This window comes from Anoplophora glabripennis, unplaced genomic scaffold, assembly GCF_000390285.2.
Source record: "Anoplophora glabripennis isolate ALB-LARVAE unplaced genomic scaffold, Agla_2.0 scaffold351, whole genome shotgun sequence".
Lineage (NCBI taxonomy): Eukaryota > Metazoa > Arthropoda > Insecta > Coleoptera > Cerambycidae > Anoplophora > Anoplophora glabripennis.
In genome coordinates this window covers 140,403-161,345 of record NW_019416442.1, presented here as the reverse complement: position 1 = coordinate 161,345, position 20,943 = coordinate 140,403, and the positions used below count along the sequence as shown (strand labels likewise).

The 20,943-nt window shown below is 32.9% G+C and overlaps 1 protein-coding gene across 1 annotated transcript in view; it reads right to left on the bottom strand.

Moving 5' to 3' along the window:
• LOC108912142 (LIM domain transcription factor LMO4.2-like) overlaps positions 1 to 20,943 on the bottom strand; it is a 197,160-nt gene that overhangs the window by 146,772 nt on the left and 29,445 nt on the right. The window lies entirely within an intron of this gene.

Below are 20,943 nucleotides of genomic sequence, written 5' to 3'. Positions count from 1 at the left end.
TATCTCGGTTTTACTTCACTCCCGCTTTGTTTATTCCTTGCCCTCGCTCCCTTACAACTTGGATTTTATTGCCACGCAATCTCCTTTTCTCATTTTTGTTAAATGGAATATAAAAAAACACGTTCACTTATTTCGTATGGAGTTGCGGAATGAAGAAGCTGCGTCACGTGGCGGCGATATTGCTTCACCGAAGAATGAATTGGATGCTCCGAGTTGATAGTTTGTGGAGTGGAATTTTTACTTATTTTTGTCCGATGGAGGGAATAATTCTACAATGTAGGACCAACGTATTCAGATAAAACGTGACATGAACGTTATTAAAAAGTACAAACAGTTAATGGAGTTCTTTTATATGTTTCTGTGTGAAAGTGATAATGACGAAACTTAACATGAAGAAGATTAGGTGTATACAATTAATACCAGTGTTACTAAATAAAGAATCGATTAAATTAAAATATAAATGATTAAAAATTTTTTTTTTGGTAGTTCATTCAAAATCCTCTAGCTTTTATAAATGTCCTTGGATAAAAATAAATCGATTTAGGTCAAGCTCTCTTAGTAAAATTGACCTCTTCGAAAAATTCCGAGGCTCCAAAACTTTTTTATACTATTTTTTAAGATAATTTCAATGAAATTTGGTATAAAGATGAAAAACAAATCTAGTCTACCACTAAAGTTTACCGTTTTAGAGAAAAATGGATTTTCTGCCGAAATCAGTTACAGACAGCTGAATTTTTGAAGGTATTCTGTACTAATAAAATTTCATTCTTTCGCTAATTTTGTATTATTGTTAAAATTTATTCATAATTTACATCAATCAGTTTCTATTCAAAAGTCAAAGCCTATTGTGATATATGTACACTTCACTATACTATTTCACCCAATTTTACTCAATAATGTATCAGTTTCTGTCCACACCCGATTAAGTGAAATATTTACTCTTTTTAGTGAAATTATTGTAACAGAAGTGAGTGAATTTTACTCAAATCGGAGCTTCCGCCAACTATTAAGTGAGTCAGTTTTAACTCTATTCTGAGTATATAAAACCAATTAAGAGTTGATTTTTCTCTAAATTTAACTATTATTGAATAATTTTTTACTTAGACTTAGTTAATATTTTCTTTAAATTTTAATTTAAATATCACTGTATTAAAGTCATAAACTACTATGCTGCCACAGTGGTTTCTACACATATCTATTTTAGAGTCAACACTTTATGTCTCGATTAAAAGAATTGGTTAACTGATCGGAAGAATAGATTCCCATAATCTATTTTTGTACGTTACAGATGCGTAAATAAGTATATGTAGGTAACAATCTAACTATCCGTTTATTTAATCAAATATTATTCGAGACTCAATATATTATTTTTATAATTATTTTAACCAAACCTCTGCATTTAAACACATTTGTCACCAAATTAACCGGATAAACGGAATCTTGTTCAGCACTACACGTCATACACCACACTACGAGCTGACCTAATGGAGACGATGGGAATAGACAAAGACAACGCACGACAACCATAGAATGGGGTGGGGTCACTCAATAATGAGGACATTTACTCCGATTTTTGAGTGAAAGTACTCAGTCTTAGTTCAATTATCACAAAATAGTGAAATTATCAAAATGCTCCACATAAAGTGAAAATGTACCCCATCATTTCACTTAATGAATTCACTGTGTCCCTATTGCTTCCACTCACACCGATTTTTTTACGGTGTATCATATGTTTGATAATAAATGGACATATTTTTCATAGTGCCAGGCCTACTTCTCATCTTTGAAGTCCAGCAATAGTATATTAAGTTGATGCTTACTGCAAAATATTTTGTGTACGTCTTATTTCTTACCTGGAATAGCTAAATCTGGATTTCTTGAACTGGTTATTTAAATAAAATTTATTTTTGATTACCTGAAACAAAAAAAATACTGTTTAGTGTAACAAAATTAAAATAGATTTAATAACACTTAGGATAGAAAATAGGATATAAAAGGATTACTATGTCTATTTGCGAAAACCAAGTCAGATGATACAGAATATTAAAATCCAATAAATTGTTACCTCCGAAATTTTTAACAATAACAATATTTTTTTTTTAGAAAATATAATGAGAAGTAAATCTGAATCGAAACAATAATTGGGTTAATTAATTTTTAACACATTATTCAGGAGTAGGTACATAAATGTTTAAACATTTCATTGTATTTTGGATGATTATTATTTTACTAACCGTTTAAATGGATATTAGCGTGGTGTAATCCAATAATAGCTGATAGATCTGCTTAATCGAATGCTATAAAAAATTTTGACAAATTAGTGAATTATTTTACTAAATCAGAATATCTACGAGGTGTAACAGCAATAGCTGTTTAATAGATATTGTGTGTGTACTGAACGGGGCTGTAGTCCGCAGAGTAATTGTTTACCACAATAACATTAGTTGAAGAGTGTGATAGTAATTTTATAAACTTTAAGAAGTTAAGAAGAAATGAGAGTAACTTTTCTCTTGTAAGGAATTTACCATCTTTCAAAAATGGGTTGTGAAACCTAGAACAATTAAAGATACACCTTTCAAACTTGACACCATGTAGTTCCACATTTAAACCAATTTTATCCAATAGTGACGGAATGTTTCAACTGTTAAACGTTGGAGAATATTATTTTTTACATATGTCCTGTGCTTCGCAACTGCTGCAACTTCATATTCACTGAAGCCTTGCAATGGGACGCTTTTGGGAAATAATCCTCTTCTCTTCTTTAAAGCGTTAGTTTTTTTACAGGCAGCCATTCTTAAAAATATATCCTTGTACTTTTACAAAGGGTTATTGTCAAATAATCTCGCTTTCCTTGTTCCTAGGTAGTCACATCTCGGGCAGCTATCCGCGTGGTTTGATCTTCTGTAAACGTTGTGTCCTAATATACTATTTTGCTGACTCTTGACAAAATATCCAGGACAGAAAGGTACTGTTTTCTTCCAACTCCAACCCAGAAGTTGATGACCGGATGTATTCCATGAATGTGGTCCAGAAAATTCAGAAAACCTCGGTCGGAAAAACATCTGTTTAAATGCAACGACAAAATTAATCACCCCTAACGCGACACGCCACTGCGGGCCCCAACCTAACCCGTCAGAGTATCCACCACTAATGCCCGCTCCGTAGCGTTGCTGACCCAAGAATGCTAACGACATGTATAGTGCATTAATTACTCGCACACTTAGAATACTTGGTGCGATTAAACATAATGTTGGATAATGTAAGCCCGAACCCCGTAATGAATGACGTTACTTAGGTGCCTGTGGTATCTGTAGCGTCAACATCCTGGAGTTCTAATTATAATTACACTTATACGGCGATATTAAAGCACATCCCCATGGATCTCGCACATTTACATCAACATTAATATCGCCAGCAAAACGTAATTCAACCCAATTACAAACACCCATTATATGAACTATAGTTAGCTGCATGTTTGGAAATTTACGCCAGAACAGGACCGTGTGGCAGTCCCCACTAAATTTTAATTAAAGTTTGGTGTCTGTTATCCGTTTCTAATATGGCGAAGACTGGATGACCCCGGGGAAATAACTTTGGGGCCAGCGAACGCACTTGATGTATCCTAATATAATTTATTAATAGGGGGTCATCCTAAAAAACGCTGATAAATGACCCCGTGCCCAAATATATGAATCCGATCATAACACAAGGTGTGATAATTATTTCGATTTATTTGCAGTTTTTGAATATAAACAATACTGTTTTTAACTTTTTGAAGCAGGTACATAATAATATAAAACTATATTCAATTCAGTCAGCATTTTTAGGCGCCCACCCCATCCTTAGGAAATTTTCCCTAGGCTTTGATGGGTTTGCTTCTAGTGGTAAGGAAGATATCTTCTTTACCATTCGAAATAGGCACATCAATCCTTACATCAATGGTTTATTGTCAATTAAGGTCATTGATACAGCTTCATTTAATCGTTTAGTGACCATAGAATGTAAGAAGTCTTGATATGAATCAAATATTTCATAAGAATGGAAGGAACCCATTTGGACCGCAGTAATAAAACTAACTAACGTCAGTAACATTGACCCCGACAGCTGCGCTAGAAGTTATGCTAAATCTACCACCGCTGCATATAGTGGTGGAAAGAGAAGCACGGCTAACAGAATCGACTCCAACCAACTCTTGGGATGGTATCTGACAGGATGGTTCCAAGGTTCCACTTCCGCAAGCCATTTGAGATTCGGATAGAGGATCGAAGCAAATGGGAGGACAACTTTGATACCCTGGAAAGATGACCAGAGGGACGGTGCAGGTGCAGGAAAATATGGACTCAGAAATAGATGGAGTGCAAGCTACAGTTTGGGGGGTTTCCTATAGTATTCCAAGTAGAAATTTTCGCGATAATGGCGTGCCTGGCAGAGAATGTACGTAGAGGTTATAAACGTAAACTCATATATTCCCTGATAGTCAAGCTGCAATTAAAGCTTTATGCGCACATAAGATAAGTTCAAAACTTGTGTGGGATTGAGAGAAGTGTCAGCAAGGAAGTTTTTGGACTTTGTTAAAAGGACAAAACTATTTGCTGAATAGGACTAATAGTGGGATGCACAATAGGCCAATGAGGTCGCGGTGCCATGGGACTTATCAGGATCAACCACTAGGAAAAGAAGAAGAAGGATGTCAATAATAATGGAATTTTCCTTTCCCTTTTGGTTATTTTACGTCTATCTATACTACAGCTAAACACCGACGATAGAAGACGAACAACCCCATATCTGTAAATTTTGCTGAATCCTTACTTTGTCATAGGGTAGGGATCTTTTACTTGCCACCCTTTTCGAGGGTTTGTATGTCTTTTTATACAAACCTCGACCAAATCTGTATAGCTTTTGTGAATACATCGACATCCAGACCACTAGAAGGTGGATGACCACAGCTAACTTTTCCTGGATGGTCACCTATTCAAGTACTAACCTGATGATGATGGAATTTTGGAGAGCAATTCAAAATGTGAACATCAAGGAATGGTCCTCATGGAACTAACTCGTTTTCCGAATGCGACTGCGCACCATGATACGAAGACTAAGAGCACATTATTATATTATGAAAAAAACATTATACAAAGAAAAAACAACCTATTTTTACTTAATACTGTCGTTACTTTTTATTGAAACAAGCTGTAGTGCATTTATAAATAACAACTGTAATAACTAAAAAAAAAATGAAAACTAAATCGTCGTCAGAATGTGGAAATTGCTTTTATAAGAATCACCTAAAGATTATGCAGTATCTGTTCCATTTTCCATTAATTTAATCAAATTCGGAAATCTTAAATGTCACTGTTATCACTTTTAATCAACGTTTCGAAGGTAGAATCTATTTCCCCAGCTAATACATCCTGCTGAAAATATAACTCAGGAGATCATTCCAAATAAGCCCTCCACTTATCATAAGAAAATATTTGACGGGATAAAACGGGCTATAATAAAGTTCGAAATTGCTTTTTCGGTTGACCAAAATTGTATATAGGAGTTCTACTTTGAGCGGATACAGTTTTCAATTTAAGGATGTAAATTAGTACAAATTAAATCGAAAATATGGATTCTTTTCATTCTGCGAGCGATCTAATTTAGATAAGACTCCGTAATAGGCCAGCACGTCGAACCCCAGCTTTCCAGGCACCCGCCTGATGCTGATGTCAATGTACAGGGAAAATTTGATATTTATTCCCGTTATTTTTTATGATAGATGGAGCAAATCTGGATGAAAAATTTACAATTGGATTGAAATTACGTTTTATCTCGAAGGCAGCACCTTCGAGTTTTCCATCGGGGCATTAAAGGAATTGCGAGTTAATCAAGTGGATGCAGGGAAATACATTTAGAAAAGTTTTAATAGTTTGTTACTCTGAATGTTGAATCATCGTACTTATTGTTATCCTGCTTCCTTGCTCCGCTAGTAGATATTGATGTCCAATGTAAAAGTTGCTGATGTATGACTAGTGATGCAAAAGTCTTTATACGGAGGGTTGAAAGGAAAAGTAACAAATGATGTCACAGCGATTTTGAGAGTTTGTTACTTCAATCAAATGGTCACCAAAGATACGAAGGTACATATTGACGTTGAAAAAATTGCTCGCTAATGATACACAAGTTTACAAATATACAAAATTGGATACCAAAGAATGTAACAGAATATTTTTAGAGGCTTTAATACTATAAACTGATCATTTTTTTTCGGTATTCCTACCAAAATGTGACGAAAGACAAAAGATTGTCCCAACTCACCCTGTACACCAAAAGAGGAACGTTGATCCCATGGAAGGCATCTGAGGGAAGAATGAGCAACGCCGGTTAGAAGTTGAAACCTAATACCCTTCATTATAAAAAGGAACATCATTTTTTACGGTCGTTTTAAAATACCCTACTCCATTACTCCATGCCCAACTCCTCTTTCTGGCGCTGGATCTTCTGGGTCCTTAATTATCAATTAAAAAGTTTATTACGATTTGACGCTGCTCGCTAATTGGAGATTAAACATAAAACGCTATTTTAACTAGACTACGCAAACAATGCCTCTTATATATTTACGTTATACAGCAGGAGCGGACTAATGAACAAAATATAGATGGCGTTAATTAGCAGGATTTTGAAAATCCGCACGTAGCTAGGCACGTATAATGAATTTGGGCATGGCAATTATTTATCCCGGGCTTAAATTAAAGTGGGCAGATGCAGCTGACGCCACTTAGGCAGGCGTCTGGATAGAGCTCTGCTCAAAACAATGGTCCTGATACCCGAGTAGGATTACGGGATCCTGCGTATAAAAATAAGCCTCATTTTCGGAACGTTGCAAAAATACTGATGCGATACGACCTTTAGGAAGCTATTTAACACAGGAAGGTTAAAATTCTTATTTCCTTATCTTAGCAAGTGTCTTTAATCTGAAATTAGAATTCACATAATTCAGGCTAAATCCTAAATAACCCACTGATGTAATAACATAGGTATGTATAAAATATTTACGCTTTTGTAAAAGTATATTTTATTATATACAGGGTGTACATTAACACCATATCTAGTTTTTTTAACAGAAAAAATTTTGTACATGAGTAATACTGCACCATAAAGACATAATGACTATGACTAATGATTAATGACCTACCATCAGATTTGCTTGATTTTGGAAGTCTTTGAAACGTCAGCCAGTTAGAGAAGCGCTTCACGCATGTAACGGGTCCGAAACATTCTGGCCGTGCACGTGCACAAGATGCACAGGATCTGCTTACATTAATGGTTAATTTTCTTAATTAATTTTCTCGAAAACCGAAGCACTTAGATCATCAATTGCTTAATAAAAGTTGCTTATTTTCGTGGCCTTTATCACCCCTCTCAAGGAACGTACTTATTTCAGAAACATTCTGTATAGAAGAAGAGAGAAACACAAATATTGGATATAGTTTTATAACCGACATATTTTAGACAGTTTCTGACTTACAATATAGATATAGCCCGATATGTGTTTCCTGAGATGTTTATGGATAAAAGTTAATATTATAGCGCTAATTACTTGTTCGCTGCTATTATTTACAGTATCATTAGTCCAATTAATATCATAATTAAATAGCTATTTACATTACTCAACGTAATGTAAATATGTGACTGTGGTTATCATTTAGATTATACAGTGTTGTTTAATATAATAATTTCTACAGTGTAGGGAAGTACCGATGGTCTATCAGGAGTTACGTGAGAGCGATAAAGTAAGCCATAGAAATCCATGTGATAGACAAGGATGGCTATAATGAAGGCGTCTAATAGTCAACGCCCATTTCGCCCTTCCACAAATAAGATCCACTTCTTATTTGTGGAAAGTTTTACTACTACTTTACTAAATGTTACACAACAATAATTGTTTACATTATTATTGTTTTTCAATTTACGTTAACAAAACCAAACACTATCAAGTTTTCAAAAAAATCTATGGAATCATTTTTAATACATACATTTATAATTCTTTCAAGGGGTATAAGTTAATACAACTACTGAGATTATAATTGGTACACTAACAATGTTTTCGAATTTTTAAAATTACATTGTATGAATTGAGATTTCCTTAGACTTTTATGTGAAATCACTAATTTTATGATAATTTTTTATTTATTCATTTGGGTAGTAATTCTATTCTTAAAATAATATCCTTAAGCACTTAGTTCTGAAAATAAGAAGGAAAATGCCTTTTCCCTAAAAATGTTCTTTAAATCAATTTATTAAAGACGGCTTGGGTAAAAATAAAGCAAAATCGCTAAGATAGGTACTTCACACCGGTCTCATCTCAACACTTAATCCTAATCTGCATTGATCCTTGAGCTGCTACGATTATTTTCCTTGATTTCTTGTCAAAAAAATATTATCAGCAACAAACCATAAATGGTAAACTCGTATACAGTCCGTACGATATCTCAACAAATATCGTACGGACGAAAAAAGGCAATGTTTAGTCGTCATTACGATTAGCTGACTGAAGAAGAGATTGTGACTTGTGAACTATGCATGTATCTTGGTCTTCCTACGCTTATATTTCTGTTATTTATGTATCTTTCTAAAATTAATCTATTGACAAAAACATTACCTTTATCAGATGTATAAATTTTACGTCAGGTGTTTCCTAATAAACAACAAATCTAGCACGTAAAGGAAAAGATAAAACGGGACAATTCAGTTGATTCTACCTAAGAAACCGTAACAAAGGAAATTGCCTTAATATGTGCACTTTTAAGGAAAAGTATTTAAAAATATATATAAAAAAGTAGAAAGTTACCAGAGAAAACCACTGATTGTGAGTGATCTCTACAAAAAATTATTTCTTAATTGATTTATTGATAAATGAAACAAATGAAAGTATTCCTATTAGTGGCAGGAGTCCTTAAGGGCCCCATATTCTTTAAATAGTGTTTTCCGCAAAGACAAATAATTTCAAACATTTAATAACTGAATCTTATCAAATAATAGAAGTGTTATGTCATGCCACCTGAGTATTTTCAAAGACGCCGCAGTAAAACGAATAAACAGGTGCAAAAAACAATCAAACCATCAAGGTTTTAGGTACTGAAATCTACGAAAATACTAACTTTTTTAGACATAACTTCACATGTAAATATTCTTATAACATTTACTTGCTTAGTCCTACATATAAAATTGTTTACTTTTATTTATAAGTACGTGAAAATAATTCTTAAAATGTGGGGTTAGGATAACAGCAAACGCATGTTTTACAAACGCTTTTTTTTAGTTATTATTTTATTTGGGTAAATTTACATGGTAACAATGAATAAACAAAACATCAAGGATTTTATTTTTGTGCTTACTTTTGTTCTACACGTTTTACTTTTCAAGATTTCAGTACCTAAAAATGCCAGAAGTTTCACCATTTCTCGGCCAGGGATATGGCCACCTTAAATTTGAGTTTAGGTGGTTAAAATAACTAGAAAAGTTTCATGGCAATGACAAACAAAAGGCAAGATTTCGTTTTTGAGATACAGGATGTTGATTTTCCATGAAAATGAGGCCTTAAGCAATGTTATATCTATTCCAATTCGAGGTTTTTATGATTACATTGTTTTCAAAATCATATGTTTAGGAAAAAAAATCCTAATTATATGAGCTTCTTTGGTTCTAGTGTTATCTAGGTTTAATGAACTACTGGTTAACGGCAATCTCCATAAAAAAAATTCGAGAATGATATATTTTTAAAATAAAAAGTCACTTTTTTATTAGATATTCCGCCAGCAGTTACAAACAGTGGTCAAATTTCGCAAAACACGGTGGCGATAAATTTCTAGACTTCTTGGTGATATTGACTTTGGTGTCTTCGTCATTAGTTAATTTACTTATATCCATCACTTTTTTAAACAGTATTACGAAAAACCTCTGATCTAATTCGTATTATTCGTATGTTATTAATATAAATATATCGGACATGCGTGGAATTGAATTTAAGAAAAAATACTTACAAAGAAATATCCTTTTTATGAAAACAGTATCATTTTAGAATAATTGTCAAGTTAACAAAGTATTTTCATTTGAGTAGAAACTCGTAGCCCATACAGCTCCTGGCCTATAACTCTGTGGAGGGAAAGTTTTATATAAGGGTGAGAAGAGGTGCATACTTGAGTGTAGCATAAAGTACGAGCAGGCAGGAATGTTGTTTGCTTAATTATCTTTAGCCTCAGTAGTATATTATGTGACGTACATTCGTTTGCGCTACGAAATGTATCCACACTTTGGAAATTGTAGAATAATATCTATCTATATTCACGATATAAGTGCGATACGTTTAATATACACCGTAAACAGAATACCGTAACATAAACATAAAAGTCATGGGTCCTAAGTCAAAGATATTTCCAAAAGGCAGCTTATTTGCTGTACCAGCTTATTATATTCGAAGGAGATTTTACATTCGATTATAAGTAATTTACAGCATATACGTATTTCCACTGCACTCTTATTTTGCATTTAATAGGTGTACTTAATTAATACTAAAAATTGTAAATGCGAGGTAATACTGTGAAAACCATTTAACTTGCAAATTTTTTCCGCCTCCCTGTTATTTTAATACCGAATTAATTGTAGCCTGTTAATTAATGCAATACTGATACACGTAAATGTAGAGTACCCTTGACATGAATCAAATAGTCCAGTTACCAAAGGGTAATTATATTCAAAGTGGGGAAAATTATGAAGTGGCACTTTCAAACTCAGTTTTAATCTCAATAACAGTCACAAAATAAATGGATTTTCATTGAAACGCCACACGTCACTCTTCCCTTTCCTTTTGGCTAATTAAGAAATCAGGAAAACCTATTTTTAATGTATTTATGTTTCATGTAAAAATGTCAAGTTGTAATGAATATCTGAAATTAAGTATAAAAGTATACAAATGTAAAAAGTCTGAAATAAAAATAATTACTGCTGAGTGATTTTCGGTGATCCACTAGCAGGAAAAGTACAATAACTTTCATATTCAAAATGCGAACAAAATATTCGAATATAAGTGTCAAAAGATCAAAAGAACTCTGTTTGAAAATTATATTCAAATTTAATATAAATTTTTAAGTGTGGTAGTATCTATAGCTGGTATTAAATTAAGTTGCGGTGTTGACAAATTGTTAATAAAAAAATATCTAAAATATTTGTCAATGTGAAGGACAAAGGTTGTTTAAACATCTAAATTTTTGTACAGCATTAGGTCGAGGTTCATATTTTTTGTATAATCTATATACTTTAGAAATGCCGTACAAAAATGTTTTGCTGAAAACCACCCCTCTTGGTGGACAGGTTTAGTTTACCTGTGTACTTACCTGTACCAACAAGAATTGATGGCATGGTTTCTACAGTTATTGTTATATGTGGTAGTATTGATATATAAGTAATTCATGCTGGGTCAAATGACCCCTTGAAAATTTTCGATGTGCTTGTAGTCTATATGGATGGAGCCAAAGCCGACTATCTATGCATTGTGGCTGTTCCAACATAAACTGCAAAAATGGCAATCTAGGATACAAATCGCGCGACATAGATTTAAAAAGAAACTCTATTTCTTATTAAGAAATTGACTCTTTTTTTTTTGTAGTAATGCAACAATTTAAAAAAATTATTTTCAAATCTATATGTAAAATACGCAATAACACTTCTACATTCAATTCAGAGTATACTGTCAAATCGATGATGCCAGTCATCCGCATGCAATTCAGATTCACTTGTTTAAATGCCTTAAGTATTTTATGGGTTAGACAGCTGTTTGAAAGTATAGTGACCAATTAAAATTGATTATAAACAGCAAGCAATATACCAAAAAAACATTCCTATAGTATTTTTAATTGGTTATATATTTATTGTTTAAAAGCAAAAAGAGTAGATTCTCGATAAGCCTCATTTATAATAAATCTACATCTAATGTTATCAAGAGCCTGAGATTATTTTAGAAAAGCGCACAAAGGAGGTATTTATTCAAACCGCATTGATACACGTTGCCATTCCGCCGGACTACGAAATGGAATTTCAACTTGAAACTATAATGAAGGAGATAAACTGAATGTAAGTTAATTGCTTCCATAATTGGAGGATACGGTGAGCTGTGTAGGATAATAATTTTCCATAATTGGAAAAACGGCGATACAAAAATATCACAAAAGGCTAGCCGGCAAAGGAAACGTTGTGTTTTTAATGAATAAAATTCAAAATAACGTTCGCAAATGAGGAAAAATTAAAAGCGGACATAAATTTAAATGAATGCAATTAAAAATGACTGAACGTTCGCCTGCAGATTAGTTGAAACGGATGAAAACAAAGAAGTGTGGCAGAGTAATTGTGTAAGTTATTATTTAAGCTCTGTTTTGATTAAACTTGGGCTAGCCAAGGATGGTGAATTTTCGATTATGTAAATTATATGAGCGCTTTTTAAAATGAATACCTTTAAATGGAACAAGATTTTGTAGCTACAATTTAATAACAATGGTTTTGTATGAAACACTTTAATTAAAACTTGGTCTTAATGCATTTAGCAATGGACCAAAAATGGTACACTTATTTTTTTTAATGATAATTGATTTATGAAACGGTTGTCTATTATAAAACTAACAGTTGAACATGTGTAGATTAAATTGGATATAGAAGGATATATTAACCATTTTTGTTCTAAAAGAGTTCAATTTTGTGTTCAATACAGAGTGATTCATTTATAAATGATCACAATGCAAATCTCTGAAAAAAATTTTTCATAGATCATGTCCCCAGTTTTTTGTTCGTTTTCTTTTAATAACGTTGTAACTATGCATATTAGAAGCCCCCTTTCAGGACATACATAAATTAACATTATGTGTTAAATGACGCTCTTAAAACGGGTTCAAAACACCGTGTTAACATACAGATATAAAAAATGCATACATATGTTACCTTTTAATTGTTGATTGTGATTATTAAAACACAGCACAAATACAGCAATTTTTTACTAAGCTAGTTTTCAAGAAAAACATCGGATTGTCCAGCGTGTTCTACGGCACGTTATAACTTATCATTTTAGTCAAGACTGTATTCAATAGCTTTTTTACGTTTCCTGGCACTTCAGTCATCTTATATAAGTGTACCGTATTTGTTACAGAGCATTTTTGATTTAATGAAATTATACGTGACGAGCACTTGAACCAAAACTGTACATTGACTTTATGTTGTAAGTTTCGGTATTAAAATATTTGTCAAACTTGAAAACTGAAATATTTGGTCTTTATATCAAATGGATGCAAGCAGAAAATACATCTAATACAGATAAAAGATAACCAATAAGGTGAAAAATAATTGAACTACAGTGCCTGTTTTTACGATTTTTTTTCCTACGTTCCAATTATTTTACACGATTTACAGAAAAATTGGAAGTCGTTTCTAAAAGCTAGGAAATGCTTATCACAATCAACATATTTTTATATGTCATAAACTATAAAAATAAATGTTTTATAAATATGTGGTAAAAAAACATGGCTAATTAAATCGTTTAGTTCATCACTAACTAAAATGAAAAAAATTAAAGCAAAACAAATACTATGTTTTCGCTTTTTATCTATATCGTGTACATTACGTAGCACATACGCATACGAAATACCTACGTAAAAACATATGTATAATATACATACAGCAATTGATAGATAGAGATATTCATACGTATTTGGATGATTAACATTAATGCTGTTCCGTGTATCTGAAATTAAAATAATTCAAATATTTATAATATATAGTGAACACAGCACTTACAGACTGCTTGCTGTAGTTCGCATATATAAGATATTAATAGCATGCTCTATTTTAGTTTTGTACAAATGTTTCTGCTTTTTATTGCCCATGTGCTGTGTTAAAATTCTGATTCTGCAAAAACTTCTATTTTCCTGTTACTGAAAGGAAACAAAGTACGACCCTGGAATGTATGATTAACTCACGGAACTTACATAAGGTTGGCCATGTCCAAAAATTATGTTTTTATTAAAATACATCCTTATAAGGAGAATAAAAAGGGCTATCTGAAATTCCAAGAACTAAATATGGTACTTACATGGAAAAAAAGTTGACTGAGTATTTATACAAATTCCAATAGATGTAAGATATTAATTTATGAAATACTTGGCTATTCAGAAAAGAGCATGGAACTTCCATAAGATTTCATTTTTCTAGTGATCTATGAAAGTTACAAGAAGACTAAAAACATGGTTAAAAGGCTCTTTTCACAACACACAACTTCTTATAACGTAACCAACTCTCCGATATTATGTGTTAAACAGCCTTACATGGATCACCCTGTATATTTAAATCATATATGTTCACGTTAATTTATTAAAATTATAATAATTATTATTAAACAGCTGCTATATTTTCATAACCCTGAATTGACCATTAGTCTATGTTTATGTTAATTTTGGCCGAAAGACACCCTGTAGAAATTTGACATCTAATTAAGGGTATAATATACAACTTACAAAATTTGCTTACAGTACGGTTACTCTATTATCATTGGCTAAAGACTATATCTACTTCCACTGAAGTAAAGGCAACTATCATCTTAGCATTATGGTGGGTATAAATCTCTATGGGCAGTGCATTTCATTGACACTTTGTATAAATAGAAAAAGTCTCAAATAAACACCATGGTAATTATTAAACCATTATAATATATAATCGTTTCTATGTACCCGTAGTATTCAAACCCTTTTAGAACATAGCCACCTTTACTTATTAACAAGACTGTTGTATTGAAATTAAATGTTATCATAAGTATGTAAATAACTCTTTCAAATGTAAATGGCAGTTCAGCTGGAATAATGGAATAGTTACTGTTGCATTATGTGGTATACGACCCATACGCTCTATGCCCTATGCAAACTGGGGTCAACCCGGCTCATACCAGCAAGGCGCTTCACGTTTTCTGCATTGGCGGGTTTTTAAGCAGTGATTTACACGAGCCGGTTGTCACCTTAAATCGAGAAAGGACAAGAGAGCCTTATGTATCCCTCCATTCCATTCAAAAATTTATTTTTGTTAGTGTAGAACCTCTTTATGAACAGTTAGCCACATCGATATACCTTTCTGAAAATTCTGATTGTTAAATGATTGAAAAATGTTATTATTTCGAGCTCTCCAAAAAATGTTGAAATTATATAGGGTGTTCTACAAGCTCTGTGACAAACTTCGAGAGATCGTAGCTGGGTTAATTTCATACATTTTTTTCTAATATGAACATAGATCCGATTCGTTTTTGTCGTGTTTAAAGTTTTTTTTATTCCAAAGTCGTAATTTTCGTTGTCATAATTATCACATCTCTTTTAGCATGCGACGGAGAGGAATTTTCTGGGTACAGAGCTAGGTAAATAATGATTACTAAACTCTCCATTTTAATTATACTTATTCATTAAAATTTAATTATACTTAATCGTATTTGTAAGAATCGCCACTTAAGTTTAATGATAGTTTCATTTGCCTGGATAATAAATATTATAGTAATTGCATTTTACATTTACATTAAACAAAAACAGTATTCAATTAGTTATTATTAGCTATTATCTTACCACTATTACGCGTATAATTGGAATCATTAAAACAGAAATGTACGCGTTCCATTTTAAAAATATTAATGATCTAATTAACAAAGTAGTTTATTGCAAAGAACTACGTGTTAAGATAATCGTAAAAAGCTTACTATTGGTGGCACAAAAAATACACAATATTGAAATCGGAAAGTAATATTTATTAAATATAAAAAAAATTAACGTGTATATTAAATTTTCACTGCGCTGTAGGCGAGGGGTTCACCCTTAAAAAGATGCTTCTAAATAAAGGTAACCGACTAAATTTTTTAAAACCTACAGCATGGAACTTTTTTAATTTTATAAAGTGTATTTTTCTGATAATTTGCATATTTTTTAAATATTTTTCGGCGTGGTCAGTCAATTGTTATAAACAAAAAGGTTGTAAAAAAAATTACTCGCCGAATGGCTTTGAAAATTGTAAAATGGATACATTTTGTCACTTGATAAAACTTCGAAAAATGCTTCGTTTCCGAGATATTTACAATTTAATGTGAAAAAAGGGATGAACTTTCGGATTTTTTTTCTCAAAAACCACTGAACAGAATTTAAACCTAAAAATCCATAATAATCGGCAAAAATCCAAAATAATCGGCAGATCTTCTACTTTAAGATATATTTTTTGGTATAGGTCAATTATTTTATTGAAGGTCTAAAGCGAGTAAAAAAGACTACAAATAATGAAATTGAACTCTTGATCCATTGACACATGAATGGAAAATCGAAAATGGTTGTTTCGATTTTAATTATTTCGAAGGAGAAACTGCGTTAGATATGCTTCAAAAATATTTTTGTTCATGTAGTGGAAAATTGTAACTGTTTATCATCGAACCTAGAATGCTGTGCAGTCTGTGCGTGCTCAGATGAATGTGAGAATGTTCCATCCGAAATTATCCAATTAGGTACTTATTTATTTTTCGAGACCGCTAGGTCAATTATTATTATTAGGTTAATTTTACGATTTAAAAAGCTTATTTAGTTTAGTTTTGGTATAACTTTCAAGTCAATTTTAGCCATTTATAAAACCAAAAATCGAATATTTAAATTTTACTAATTACTTGCAAAAACCTTACTCCGGCTACAAAACCAAACAAAATAATCTTTTGAAAATGTTTACTGTTGACATACATCGATATAAAAAAATCATAATAATGTTTACTGTAAATTTAATCTAATACAAGATATTGTAAAAAGAAAATTTTAATTTGAAGTGTTATCATAATTTTCTTTATAAGACTTTTTTTACTCGCTTTAGACCTTCAATAAAATGATTGACCCATACCAAAAAAATATGTCTTAAAGTAGAAAATCTGCCAATTATTATGCTTTTTTAGAATTAAAATCTGTTCAGTAGTTTTTGAGAAAAAAATTCCGAAAGTTTGTCGATTTCGTCACTTTTTCACATTAAATTGTAAATATTTCGGAAACGAACCATTTTCGAATATTTGTCAAAGAACAAAACGCGTTTTTTTTGGTCAAACTATTTTCAAAGCCATTCGGCGGGTAATTTTTTTACAACTTTTTTGTTTATAACAATTGACTGACCACGCCGAAAAATATAAAAAATATATATACAAATTATTAGAAAAATACACTTTATAAAATAAAAAAGTTTCATGCTGTAGGTTTTTGTTTTAAAAATTTTGTGGGTACATGCCTCTTATTTAGGGGTGAACCGCTCGCCTACTGGTTTGAGTGGTGGTTAATTTTTTAATGTCATCTTTTTAACACCAAAGAATGTGATTATGTAATTTTTTTCAATCGGTTTCTTTTGTCTACAAGAAAAGGAATATTAAACGAATACTGTTGATAAAAAAATCGAAACTTTGCACTAGGTATAAGTACTTCTGCGCGTTCCCTGTATTTTTCATTAATATCTGTGCAGTATCAAATTCCCCGCTAACGAGAAAGGGGAAGGAAAGGATAGTACGCGTTCACTCGGCCGGCTTAATAATAATTTAAAAGTGAGTCTCATAAAAATATAAGGAGGGAGTAATCGATATTTTTAATTTAGTTAAGATACTTAATCCCCCCCGTACGTAGACGCGTAACACCCGTGAAATTGCATTAGAGGTGGGTGTTGGAATTTTTCAATATTTTACATTCTATTCAGGGGCGGCTTTATAGACAATGGAATGCCCTATAATCACTTTAATGACTCATTGTATTTATTAATTCCAAAGTCAGTTATATTCTGTTTTATATACCATGCAAAGGAAAGCATTTGTTGGTTCATATATATTTGAATTTACCAAAATAAGTGAAACTTGTATCCAAAGATATATTACTGAGGGTCAGCCCGCTTTTCCACCCTGACCAGCCGCCGACAGTGGGGTTTCGACTCCCTGCATCGTACTTTTTTTTCGTGTGCCTACCATGACGGCATGAGCACCATGATTCAGAGACTCTGCCGGATTCCGGAACAACTCCGTTGCCCACCGTAACCACGTGGAGGTGCCTTGGATGCAAACTCACGAAAAAAGTCTGAGTCTGACCTGTAAGTCTCTTTGTTGCCGCGTTTTGGTTATAGGGTTTTGGGTTATGAGATTCAGGGTATGAGTCTCCCGTGTCAGAGTCCCCAGTGCTGTATTTTGCAATTATAGTTTAAGGGTTATGGGTTTTGAGGTTATGAGTTTAGGGGTTATAAGTTATTGTGTTTTTGGGTTCTTGGGTCATAAGGATGATTAGGTTGCAAGGTTGATATTGTTGAGTACCGTTTTCATCTACTTTTTGGGTTTGGGAAAAAACCTGACATGATGAGGCAAAACGGGTCTCGAATGCAGTTTCAGTGATCGCAAAAACATATAACGCACCTAGTCTGTGTTATTATTTCAACTTTTTAAATTTGCAATATATTACTAAAAACAACAATTCCGGCTATTCAATACTCTTCTTCTTCTCTTAAGTGATCGATCTGCTCCATTCTCATTCCTTTCACTTTCTTATGGGTTTTCCGTGAATAGCAAAGCAAAAGCCTTTGGTTATATGTTTGACCCCCTTCCATTTATTAAGTATATTGTTTCCATTTTAGTGAACTTTTGTGTATCTTGTCATTTATTTTATATTCCATTACTTATTTCTATGTGGGTATTGTAAGTTGCTCATATATTTATATTAATTTGTACTAAATGTGTTATGAAATTATAAATGTTAAACTTAAATTATAAATGACACGCGAATAATGTTTCTCCATTCCCAATCAAGTACAGGAACGGTAGCAAAAGTCTTCGTTGGAAACCTCTTCTGCAGATTCGGCATCCCAAGAGAACTACATTTGGATCAAAGGCGAAATTATGAATCGGACGTATTCGAAAGAGTATGTCAGTTGATGGATATCAAAAAGATCAGCCCTACTTCCACAATCTGACGGCATGGTGGAGAGATTTAACTGGACCCTAGAGAATTACCTACGAATCGTTGTCAATAAACATCAAATTAACTGGGACCAACATGTGCCTCTTTTCGACATTGTTTTTGGCCACCTAGAAGATCGATCTGCCATATCGGAAAACTACCCATTCGAAGTAACCAAAAGAATCGATACCATTCATGATAAAGTCCGACAGAAAATGAAGTTTCAAAGAAATTAATGAAACGGTACGATGTTGGAACCAACATAAGTGGGTTCAAGGCAAGAGATCTAGTATCTAGAGATCTAGAGTCTAGTACAACCCAGTAAGGAAGAAAGGAAAATTTCCAAAGCCCCAGAACTCTTGAGAAGGTCCATATACGGTGATCAAGAGGATCAACGACATTAAATTCTTACTGGGTTCTTATTAATACCCTAAGTTTTCGATTTTGAAACCCTATCGCTCACGCCACAATATATAGAGCCATTTGGATATTCCTTGTACATACTTCGTTATATTAAACATCATTTTTAGGTTTTCTAATTTCAGTTAAATAAGTTTCGTCCGACGCCGGATTTATTTAATCAGAAACCGATTTTTTGCTACACGAGACCGACTCAAATGATCAAAAAACGCCTTAGAAGGGCTTCTCACCTCAAGGGTCTCGCACCGTGGCCGAGCGAAAGCCAATATATGATTAAGCCAGGCCTGATTCCTTCTGAGCAATATTTCACCTCCTCGCCATTCCTGCTTTCGGCTCACTTATTCAATTTCAGCGTTTCAATTCAAAAACTGGAGGCCGATCTACTTTTATCTCGTCCATCAGTAATCGGAAAAACTTCTGGGGGCGCGAGACCCTCCCGATCGGGAATGTAAGCGAGAAGGAGGCCACGGATGCAGCGAGCGTTTGTTCGTTTCATAATACTCACGAAAATAGACAGGATAATACGGGCTCCGAGGTGTCACTCACGACTTTTATAATTGAAGACTGGCCAGCTCAGTCTTATGACACCTAAATTGGAATTGGGTTTCGGTGACAATCGCAGGACGACCGGCGCTGGACACGGGGTCAGGAAATGAAAATCTACGTGCAGGTTAGCCGTCGTTACTTGCGAATCGTGTTTGCATTAGTAGATAATAATTGAAGAAACTCAATTATGCGTAATAAATGTTGTTATAGTGCGATTAAAATTGCTGTTGTCATGTTACGTGGTATCACATAACCAAACGAAAAGGGTTAGTCTATAATTCTGTGTGTATAATTTTTAGCATATACAGGGTGTTTCTGAAATAAATGCTTTCCTTGAAAAGGGTGATAGAGATGATACAAATTGTTCTTCCACTTAACCTAATGAAAATCATTGCTATGACATAGTTTATACATACATTTATGAAATTTTAACCTTATCACTGCATGTAATATAAAATAACACTAATGATAATCAAATAATAGGTGCCTACAGGATGTCTTACATTTTTGAAAAGAATAACTTTTGAAATGTGAAGTAATGTCATTATAAATTAAGCGTATTTATTTGACAGGTTCGTCTAAAAATTTCTAGCTTAAAAGATGGAGGGGAGAGGATGCCTTTATTCCTCACATTTATGTTGCGGAGATCTGAGCGATAGGTAATCTTTCTATGAAGATATGACGGAGTTCTGCTAACAATAATTTTGTGAAATAAAATTGCCGCATGCAAAACCCTCCTTTTAGACATCTAACCAGTTATTACCTTTTAGTTTATGGGTAATATGTTCCCCCTTACGAATACCATATATCAGACGCAAACAAGAATTTTCCACCTTCTGGATTTTGTTTTTGTATTGTACTGTTAAAAATGGGTCATAAAAAACATCGGCGTAATTAAAAATAGACAAGATCAATGTTTCACATAGTGTAGATTTTACTTGTAATGGCAAAAAGTGTTTACTTCCATATACTAGTTTTAATGTACAGT